This window comes from Heterodontus francisci, chromosome 20 (assembly GCF_036365525.1).
Source record: "Heterodontus francisci isolate sHetFra1 chromosome 20, sHetFra1.hap1, whole genome shotgun sequence".
Taxonomy (NCBI): Eukaryota; Metazoa; Chordata; class Chondrichthyes; order Heterodontiformes; family Heterodontidae; genus Heterodontus; species Heterodontus francisci.
The window spans coordinates 69,837,912-69,849,334 of record NC_090390.1 but is presented as its reverse complement, the minus strand read 5'-3'; the positions used below and the strand labels follow the sequence as shown (position 1 = coordinate 69,849,334).

The window sequence follows — 11,423 nt, the reverse complement described above, 5'->3', positions numbered from 1 at the left end:
CTGCTAACTGCTGTATTCCATAACCCTGTTCTTTTGACTAATTTACCTCACAGGTTTTACAGCAATATAATGACAAAGATTTTCCATTATGAAAATCAAAACATTACGCTGTTTAGTTCGGTGCAGAATTTTTATCTTTTATTTTTTTTTGTTTAGTTCTCTTTACACAAGATTACTTTGCACGAAAGGCCATATCGCGCCCTGACAACTATAATGAAAAAGCAAATGTGGTTAATGCTCATTACTCGTGACCTCCCTTCATTTTAGTACAGCTCCAAGTATTTCACTCTGTCCAAAAATAGATTAAAGAACATTAACGCAAATGAGAAAAAAGTCTGTTTTTTAACCAGTTAAAGCTTTATTACGGTAACCATTTATTGGACCATGATGAATTAGCATAGCTTTCCTGAGCTACATACTCAAATCTTAAAGTGACATAACTAAGCTTAATAAACAAGACAATTTCCAAATATCATCACAGTGACAGTAGGTTTGAAAAGGTGCTATGTTTAGATTTAGAGATACAGCACTGAAACAGGCCCTTCGGCCCACCGAGTCCGTGCCGACCATTAACCACCCATTTATACTAATCCTACATTCCTACCACATCCTCACCTGTCCCTATATTCCCCTACCACCTACCTATACTAGGGGCAATTTATAATGGCCAATTTACCTATCAACCTGCAAGTCTGTGGGAGGAAACCGGAACACCCGGAGGAAACCCACGCAGGCACAGGGAGAACTTGCAAACTCCACAGAGGCAGCACCCAGAATTGAACCCGGGTCGCTGGAGCTGTGAGGCTGCGGTGCTAACCACTGCGCCACTGTGCTGCCCAATTATGATGCCTTTCTCTTAACTAACTAATTATGAAGTCAATAACTAAGTATTTCTACCAAAAGCAGCTACTACTATTCATATAAATGCAGAACGTGTGCCACAACATTCAGTTCAATTCTCATAAAGCAGTGAAATGTATTCCATGTCTGATGGTAAAATTCTGCACATCATATACAAAATGAAAAATCTATGGCTTTCAAAATTTCACAGATGTTTGCAATGGAAATACCTTCCACTTTGTTCATTAATTCTGCTAACTGTAAATATTTGGAAATTAACTCTTTAGGTGGCATTTTCCTCCCTGGTCCCAACTTGGCAGCAACTTTAGCATTGGGAATTCTGGCTGCTCTATAGTTACTGACATTGGTGGAGTTTCCTTATTTAAGTAATTTGGACAGGCTCTCTCCTAGTGGAATTCCTGTCTGTGTCGGAGAGTTGCATCAGTAGAGGGTGGAAATTTGCTGCCAGAGGTTGAATTTATTTTATTTCATAATTCCTGGTCAGAGGGAGTGTAATCCAGAAGCTAATGATCCAGACGCATGAGTTCAAATCCCACCACAGCAACTGCAGTATTTAAATTCGATCAATTAAATAAATCTGGAATATAAAGCTGGCATCAATAATGGTGACCATGAACCTACTTGATTGCTGTAAAACCCCAGCTAAATCACTAATGGCCTTTAGAGAAGAAAATCTGCTGTCCTTACCTGGTCTGGCCTATATACAAAGAACAAAGAACAAAGAAAATTACAGCACAGGAACAGGCCCTTCGGCCCTCCAAGCCTACGCCGCTCCAAATCCTCTATCTAAACCTGTCGCCTATTTTCAAAGGGTCTGTATCTCTTTACTTCCTGCCCATTCATGTATCTGTCTAGATACATCTTAAAAGACGCTATCGTGCCCGCGTCTACCACCTCTGCTGGCAATGCGTTCCATGCACCCACCACCCTCTGCGTAAAGAACTTTCCACGCATATCCCCCCTAAACTTTTCCCCTTTCACTTTGAACTCGTGTCCCCTTGTAATTGAATCCCCCACTCTGGGAAAAAGCTTCTTGCTATCCACCCTGTCTATACCTCTCATGATTTTGTACACCTCAATCAGGTCCCCCCTCAACCTCCGTCTTTCTAATGAAAATAATCCTAATCTACTCAACCTCTCTTCATAGCTAGCGCCCTCCATACCAGGCAACATCCTGGTGAACCTCCTCTGCACCCTCTCCAAAGCATCCACATCCTTTTGGTAATGTGGCGACCAGAACTGCACGCAGTATTCCAAATGTGGCCGAACCAATGTCCTATACAACTGTAACATGACCTGCCAACCCTTGTACTCAATACCCCGTCCGATGAAGGAAAGCATGCCGTATGCCTTCTTGACCACTCTATTGACCTGCGTTGCCACCTTCAGGGAACAATGGACCTGAACACCCAAATCTCTCTGTACATCAATTTTCCCCAGGACTTTTCCACTTACTGTATAGTTCACTCTTGAATTGGATCTTCCAAAATGCATCACCTCGCATTTGCCCTGATTGAACTCCATCTGCCATTTCTCTGCCCAACTCTCCAGTCTATCTATATTCTGCTGTATTCTCTGACAGTCCCCTTCACTATCTGCTACTCCACCAATCTTAGTGTCGTCTGCAAACTTGCTAATCAGACCACCTATACTTTCCTCCAAATCATTTATGTATATCACAAACAACAGTGGTCCCAGCACGGATCCCTGTGGAACACCACTGGTCACACGTCTCCATTTTGAGAAACTCCCTTCCACTGCTACCCTCTGTCTCCTGTTGCCCAGCCAGTTCTTTATCCATCTAGCTAGTACACCTTGGACCCCATGCGCCTTCACTTTCTCCATCAGCCTACCATGGGGAACCTTATCAAACGCCTTACTGAAGTCCATGTATACGATATCTACAGCCCTTCCCTCATCAATCAACTTTGTCACTTCCTCAAAGAATTCTATTAAGTTGGTATGACTTGAGACCCACTCTTAGCTTCCCTCTGAAATGACAAAGCAAGCCATTCAGTTGTATTTAAGAAGGTGGCTCATCATAGATTTGCCCACCTTTCTTTAACAGCAGGGTTACATTTGCCGCCTTCCAATCCATGTTAGCGTTCTAGAATCTATGGAATTCTGGAAGATCTAAACCAATGCATCCACTAACATCACCAGTAGTGTGGCCACTGACACAGTAACAATTCATACTGTACAGACTGATCTGCTCTTCCAATCATACAACAATTTACTGAGTCTATAAAGCCTGCAGCACCAATCGAATGGAGCTGCAGGGTTTACTGTTTGGGAATTTTCTTCTAATCATTTAATTTCCAATATAATTACCTGTCTGAACAGAGAGCCAAAATTTGATGACTAAAAGAATTGCAATCTCAGCCAATGTAGGAAAAAATATTGAACACAGAATTAAAATGAACTTCCCAATCTTCAGCAATCAATGCCCCCTGCATTCAAGCCTGAGATCATTACCCTTGTCCATGTAAACTCATAAATTCTCATCAACAGGTTTTTTTTTCCTCATGAAAATCAATGCAACTAATTAGCAGCGAAACTCAAAGTGAACTAATTTCTTTATTCAGAAAATTAATATTTTACCGTGCCCTTTAGCCAGTGATCATTACGTGTTCACAGTGATTGGTGATGCAGGGTTTGCTGGGATGGCAGGACTGACGTATGAGGAGAGATTGAGTCGGTTAGGATTACATTCGCTGGAGTTCAGAAGAGTGAGGGGGATCTCATAGAAACCTATAACATTCTAACAGGACTTGACAGGGTAGATGCAGAAAGAATGTTCCCCATGGTGGGGGAGTCTAGAACCAGAGGTCATAGTCTAAGGATAAGCGGTAAACCATTCAGGACTGAGATGAGGAGAAATTTCTTCACCCAGAGAGTGGTGAACCTGTGGAATTTGCTACCACAGAAAGCAGTTGAGGCCAAAACATTGTATGTTTTCAATAAGGAGTTAGATATAGCTCTTGGGTTTAAAGGGATCAAAGGGGCGAAAGCAGGAACAGGTTACTGATTTGGATGATCTGCCATGATCATAATGAATGGCGGAGCAGGCTCAAAGGGCTGAATGGCCTACTCCTGCTCCTATTTTCTGTGTATGTTTCAATGTACAAACGCAGTAAAATGGTGAATGGTTGGAAGAGCAGGACCACCTGTGGAATAGAAACATAGAAACATGGAACCATTCTTGTGAATCTTTTCTGTACTCTCTCCAATGCCCTCACGTCTTTCCTAAAGTGCGGCGCCCAGAATTGGATGCAATACTCCAGCTGAGGCCAAACTAGTGTCTTATACAAGTTCAACATAACTTCCTTGCTGTTGTACTCTAAGCCCTTATTAATAAAGCCCAGGATACTGCATGCTTTATTAACTGCTCTCTCAACCTTTCGTGCCACTTTCAATGACTTATGCACATATACACTTAGGTCCCTCTGCTCCTGCACCTCCTTTAGAATTGTACCCTTTATTTTATATTGTCTCTCCATGTTCTTCCTACCAAAATGAATCACTTCACTTTTCTTTGCATTGAACCTCATCTGTCACCTGTCTGCCCATTCCACCAACTTGTCTATGTCCTTTTGAAGTTCTACACTATCCTCACAGTTCATAATGCTTCCAAGCAAGGGTCCCAGCACTGATCCCTGGGGAACTCCACTACAAACCTTCCTCCAGCCTGAAAAACATCCTTTAACGACTACTCTTTGTTTCCTGTCACTCAGCCAATTTCGTATCCATGTTGCTACAATTCCTTTTATTCTGCGAGCTACAAGTTTGCTCACAAGTCTGTGATGTGGCACTGTATCAAACACACTTTTCAGCTCCAGGGCTGGTTTGGCATTTCCATGTGTTACTTCGTCCTCTTCATGCAATCCGTGATGGTCTTTGTTTCCATCTTCACCCTGGCTGCCATCTCCATTGAGCAGCACATGGCCATCATCCGCCCGCTCTGCTTCCGGATCTTGCTCAACCTTTGCGCCTGCTTGATGCTCTTCATCTGGATTGGTGCCTGCTGCATGGTGGTGCCTGCCATGGCTCATACCTATCACCTGGTACTGGAGGAGCCGGGCATCGCCATCTACGAGGAGTTCTAGAGGAGGAAATACCAAAAGAGGCAAGTGTACACTTCCTGCCTGCTGCTGGTGACCTACATTCTGTCCCTCATGGCCATCCTGGTCTCATACCTAAAGATCTGGATCAAACTCGAAAACAGGGTCATGCCAGGCTCGGTCACCCAGTCCCAAACTAATTGGGATAAGGCGAAAGGGATAAGGACATTCTGCCTTCTCGTGTTGGCAGTCCTGGCCTTTGAGACCTATTGGCTAGCTCTTCATTTGTTTAACATTGTGCATGGTATCAACATTGGCATTAAAGAGAGATATTACTTCAATCTGGTTCAGCTCTTCTGCCACTGGTTTGCAATGAGTTCTGCCTGCTATAATCCTCTTATTTATGACTGGCTGCATGACAGCTTTCTGCAAGAGTTGAAACAGATGTTTACCTGGCAACGGATGGTTGCTCCTTCAGGACAGAGTGTCACAGTGAGTGGTGTTCTTTAGGGGAATAGCTCTTGCTGCAAACCATCTGGCTTCATGGACTGAATGTTACTTTCCTGAATGCAGCTGTCCCTGGGCAGTGGCCTTCTGACAATTGTGAGTAGTGGGTGGAAGGGATGTCCTATAATTGTTGACACATTTGGGAAACCTCTGCAAATTTGGATGCACTTCCAAAGACACCCTTGTTCTAATGTCCAAAAGATAATATCAGTTATTCAAAGAAAAAGAGTGCTGGCATTGCAAAAAATGATTCTTTTTATTGTTAGTATTCAGCACCAGAAATGGCATACCAATAAAATCAACCAATTCAAACATCTGATGATAGAAGTCATGAAGGGTTTTGCTGGAGTAAATAGAGAGAAACGGTTTCCACTGGCAGGAGCGTTGGTTACCAGTGGATCCAGATTTAAAGTCATTGGCAAAAGAACCAGAGGAGATATGAGGAGCTTTTTTTGACATAGTGAGTTATTGTGATCTGGAATGCAGTACCTGAAAGATTGGTGGAAGCAAAGTCAATACTAACTTTTAAAAGGGAATTGGATCAATACTTGAAAAGGAAAATATTGTAGGGCAGGGGATTGGGACTAATTGGATAGTTCTTTCAAAGAGTTGTCATAGGCACAAAGGGCCAAATGGCCTCCTTCCATGCAGTATAATGATGATTGTGAGGTTTGATAGCTCTGTGCCTGCCACTCCAGCGCAAGATCACATCGACCCACCCCTCACCCCACCTCCGATTCTCTAGGCAATGAGGACTTCAATTTGAAAAACTACTTCCTAAGTTTACAGGAAGAAAACAATATTTTATCCAATAAAACGACCAGACTGCTTGGGTTGATAAGAAAACCTTCTTGTGAAGAATTGTGTGATGTGACTGTGAACAGAAAAAGTATTTGGGCTCGAAATTCGATAGCTCCCGAAAACAGACTTGGGGATTGCGATGCACGATTAGCCTGCGCCCAGTCTAAGTGCTGCAGGCAGCATGCAAATCTCGTGCTGCCTGCTAATTTACATGATAGTGTCATTCAATCCAGTGCTAAATGCACTGATGAGTGGCTGCACACCTCAGGAGGGGTCCCAAGTTCGTGCGAGGCTAACATCACTTAAAGCTAGCCTGCGCTACTTAAAGCCAGCCTGCACCTCTTGAATGGGGGCTGCATTCAGGCAGCAGCAGGTAAAGGCCTGCTACCTGACCCGAACCCAACAGGACCCGACGACATGTGTGGGGTTCAAATTGGGTCGGGTCGGGTCCCTCTTCCGGGTCTGGCTTTTGGGCTGAGGTTGGGTCGTGCCGGGTCCGGGTCGGGCTGGACACACTCGGTAAGTGCTCTGCTGGTAAGTATTGAAATTTTAAAAACTTACCGGAGCTGGGTGTCCGGGAGGAAACTGAGTCTGCACAGTGAGCGATATCACTATGACATCATCATGCATGTGCCGCAGCTTCCTGCAGGTTCAGTGTCAGGAAGGTAAACAAAGGGATGGTCGGGTCAGGCTCGGGTCGGGTGGAGTCGGAGCCGGGCTCAGGTCGGGTCAGGCTCGGGGCAAAATGGGAGGGACTCAGGCCGGGTCGGGCTCGGTCCGCTGTGGTTCAGTCGGGTTTGGGTCAGGTTCTTTTTCCCAACCTGAGCAGGCCTTTAGCAGCAGGTACCGGCAGTCATTGTAGAAGGGGAAAGAGTTGAAGATGGTGCAATATAACAGAGACCGGGGTCCCAGATTTTCTGATGTAGCATTCGAGGCCCTGGTGCAGGAGGTGAACAGGAGGAGCGAGGTGCTGTGTCCACAGAGGGTCAGGATGCCCTCCAGACAAGCATTTGGAAGGGAATGGGAGTAGATCACCACAAAGGTCAATGTGATCAGTGTCATCCCCAGGACCTGGATACAGTGCCACAAGAAGTTTAGTGACCCCACATGAGTGTTCAAGGTCAGTGAATTCCTGTTCAAATAGCATATCCTTACAACTGAACAACTAGCCTCACGCACTGCTCAATTTGGGGCGGCACAGTGGCTCAGTGGTTAGCACCGCAGCCTCACAGCTCCAGCGACCCGGTGCCAGCGGTGGTGCTGAGGCCATAGGAGATGATGTTATGTTCCGACTTATTTCACATCCCACTTCCCCCTCATTGCGTAATCTCTTCTGATATTCAAGCTGCAGATGGTGTTAGCATGCACCTCTTCCTTCCCCCCTCCCCCCCCCCCCCCCCACCATCTCGTCCCACCCTACCCCTGTGTCTTTCTCTGTTCACACATGAAAGAACTGGTCAGGCGGTGATGAGGGAGTGTGAAGGCCAAGAGGAACAGGACACTGATGATGAAGAAAGGCAGTAACCCAATCACACACGCGCAACCACCAGTTCCGCTACTAGCAGCACTGAACCTGCTTTTAAGGTGGGATCTGCACACAGTGGGCTGAATTTTATAAGCCCGCCTCCGAAATCGGCGCAGGCGAAAAAATGGCGGCCTGAGAGCCACCGCGATTCCAAGCACAGCGGTTCATTTAAATAGTCAGGGCGGACCGCCTCCCCCCTCCCCCCCACCCCCGATCACATGGGGGGGACGGACTGTCCATCCTTGGCAATGGCGTCAGCTGCCTGTGCGCCGGCACTAATGTCATTTTTGAAGGGCTGTCAGCCCTACCAGGAGATTTAAATATTTAAAGAAAGATTAAATTAAAATAAATAAACACATTTCTTTTTCACCTCTCCCACCCCCCAATAACAATTACATTAATTATTTGCCCTTTTCCCCCCCAAAGCACTTATCTTTACCATCTGACCTTCCCCCCGCCCCCCACAAACTACAACCCTTCCCATCATCAGCTATACGCATGATGTTAATTTGACCCCGTCTCCCCATCGCCCACACTGAGAAACATACCTCCTCCCACCTCTCAATAGTGTTGCGCCTCGTTTCCCCGGATGGGGATCTGAAGGTGTGGGAGTGCTGGCCGCCAGGCCGGAGATCGCAGGGGGACATCAAGATTAATGGTAAGTACATGCAAATCTATTAATTTACTTTATTTGCATATAGTGATTGTGCTTCCATTGCAAAGCGGGGGGGGGGGGTACCGCCATGGTGCCCCACCACTGCCGGGAGGATCGGGCCAGGTCCTGCCGGTGTCAAGGTCTGTGGTGGCGGGCCTCATTGGGGGCCATCTTCAAGCCCCACGCCCCACCCCCGCCACTATGGATCCCGACATCGAGGGCTCCTTAAAATCCAGCCCAGGGAGTCACCGGACACAAGTGGTCTGCAGCCAGGGTAAGTGAAAGGCAAAGCTCACCGAAGACTGTGATGGTCTGTACCAGAGGCATGGTGAGCTGTGGGACTGTCATACAATGGGGAACTGGGATCGTGTTCATAAAAACTGGAGTTGATTAAGGCAATCACGTGCATGAATAAAAAATAATCATGGACAGGCTGACCAGAATGTGGATGTAGTTGCTGCCTCCTCCCTTCCTCCTCCTTTTCTTATTCCTCTTCCATTTTCTCCTCTTCTTCTTCCTCCTCCTTGAGAAGCTCCAGTAGCAAGGGTTGTAAGTGCATGATGGCTAGGCTGTGGAGATACAGGAGACCACCACGAATCAGGGCACCCACCACCGTGAGTACTGGAGGGTTCCTCCAGAGTGGTTCAAGCAGCAGAATCATTGCTTCAGCACTCCAATTCTCTGATCTTTCTCGTGGCAACATGGCTCTCATTGTCTGCATACTGGCCATTTGTGGTTAGATTGCAGAGTGGAGTCATGAGCTAGGTGTAAAGAGGATAACACTTGTCGCCCAGCAACCACCCTCTGGTTTGATGTGCTAGCTGAATGATTGAGGGAATAGTGGACAGGCGCAGAATGAACGTATCCTGACTGCTGCCAGGATAGTAGGCATTCACCATCATGCTGAACGTGGTCACATGCCAACTGCACATTCAGCAGGTGGCAACCTTTGCAGTTGCGGTGCATCTCAGCACTGAAATGCGGTGCCCATAATACCACGTGTGAGCAGTCGATGGCACCCTGCACCATGGGGGAGCCCGCCATCTTAGCAAAGCCATGTGCCCACTCTGCCTGCTTCTATGTTCAGAAAGAACACAATGATCTCCCTTCCTCTGGCATAAAGAGCATCTTGTCACCTCTCTGATGCAGCAGTGGACAGCATACTGGGAGATGTTAGATATGTTGCCTTCCAGCCTGGAAGGATCCTGACACAAATAAATTCAGGGACATGGTCACCTTCACAGTCACTGGCAGTGCTGTCATTGCCCTGCTTTGAGGCTGTAGGTCTGGTTGCAAGAGGTGGCAGTGTTCTCCTCCTTCGTAAAGTGCAGATGACACACATGCTGCTCCTGGCTTAGGTGGAGGCAAGAGAAGTGCTTCTGGAAGACCCTAGGTAGATAAGACCTTCTGCTGAGAGCTCGTCTCCCCTCCTCCTCCTCCCTCTACAAGCAGCTTGTCCTCCTCTTTGCTGCCTCTGCTCCATCTCCCTCGCATGCTGCAACCCAATGGGAATTCCAACCATAACACCCATGACTGGGAGCAAGTGGTGTCCTCAGAACACTTGCAGTCACGGACAAGGCCATCTCCACATGCAGCGCCACTCTCTGTAGATGCACCAACTTCAACGAACTCCACAAAACACATAGCACTTCCACTAACTCAGACAGGGCCAGTTGGAATCAACCAGCAACTAAACTGGAAGTTTTTGATGATCCATTTAAATAGCACTGGTTGGGGTGGTCCTTCCTGCTGCGTTCAGCTGTGCCAGGTTAAGTGAAGGCATTAGCTAAAGTGGTGAGGTTGAAAATGGCAGCACTGGTATTAAATCAGCATTACGCACTGACACAGAACACAAAAGTCCAAGTGTATCAAGCCTGTGTCCTCAGTACCTTGCTCTACAGCAGCGAGGCCTGGACAACGTACGTCAGCCAAGAGCGACGTCTCAATTCATTCCATCTTCGCTGCCTCCGGAGAATCCTTGGCATCAGGTGGCAGGACCGTATCTCCAACACAGAAGTCCTCGAGGCGGCCAACATCCCCAGCATATACACACTACTAAGCCAGCGGCGCCTGAGATGGCTTGGCCATGTGAGCCGCATGGAAGATGGCAGGATCCCCAAGGACACATTGTACAGCGAGCTCGTCACTGGTACCAGACCCACCGGCTGTCCATGGCTCCGCTTTGAAGACGTCTGCAAACGCGACATGAAGTCCTGTGACATTGATCACAAGTCGTGGGAGTCAGTTGCCAGTGATCGCCAGAGCTGGCGGGCAGCCATAAAGGCAGGGCTAAAGCGTGGCGAGTCGAAGAGACTTAGCAGTTGGCAGGAAAAAAGACAGAAGCGCAAGGAGAGAGCCAACTGTATAACAGCCCTGACAACCAATTTTATCTGCAGCACCTGTGGAAGAGCCTGTCACTCTAGAATTGGCCTTTTTAGCCACTCCAGGCACTGCTCCACAAACCACTGACCACCTCCAGGCGCTTACCCATTGTCTCTCGAGACAAGGAGGCCAAAGAAGAAGAAGACACTCTAACTGCTGTCACAATTTGCATACGTCCAGCACGCGCTCCTAATGTCCACACTAAGACCCTGACAAAGATAGGCAGGCCCACCGGAAGTGTGTGCGAATGGCGCTTTCACCATTTGGTACCAAAATAACACCTGTAGCACCAAAACTACTGGCATTACAGTGCCCAATTTTGTGACCTCGTGTCTTTTTTCCAAGCAATGTCCAATTATTTTTATTGCACTTAATGAGCAGGAACCTCAGTTTTTTTTACTTTCAGGAAAACATTTGATTCATGGCATTATAAGTAAATTATGACATTTTCATCATGTGTTCACATTTTTTTATTAGTTCGAAAATTGCATATATCTTTCAGTTAATGAATCCCATTTTATTTCATATGCTGAAAATATGAGATCTATGAAATCACAGCCCCCCCATCCAGAACTCTGCAGACGCCAGGCTGCAGTTGTGTATGTCAGGTTGTCCCCAACAGCTGATATCT

General features: G+C 46.8%; 1 pseudogene; it reads left to right on the top strand.

The window, feature by feature from the left end:
• The first annotated feature begins 3,524 nt into the window (after window positions 1–3,524).
• LOC137380881 (prolactin-releasing peptide receptor-like) lies at window positions 3,525–5,432 on the top strand (annotated as a pseudogene).
• The last annotated feature ends 5,991 nt before the right edge of the window (window positions 5,433–11,423 follow it).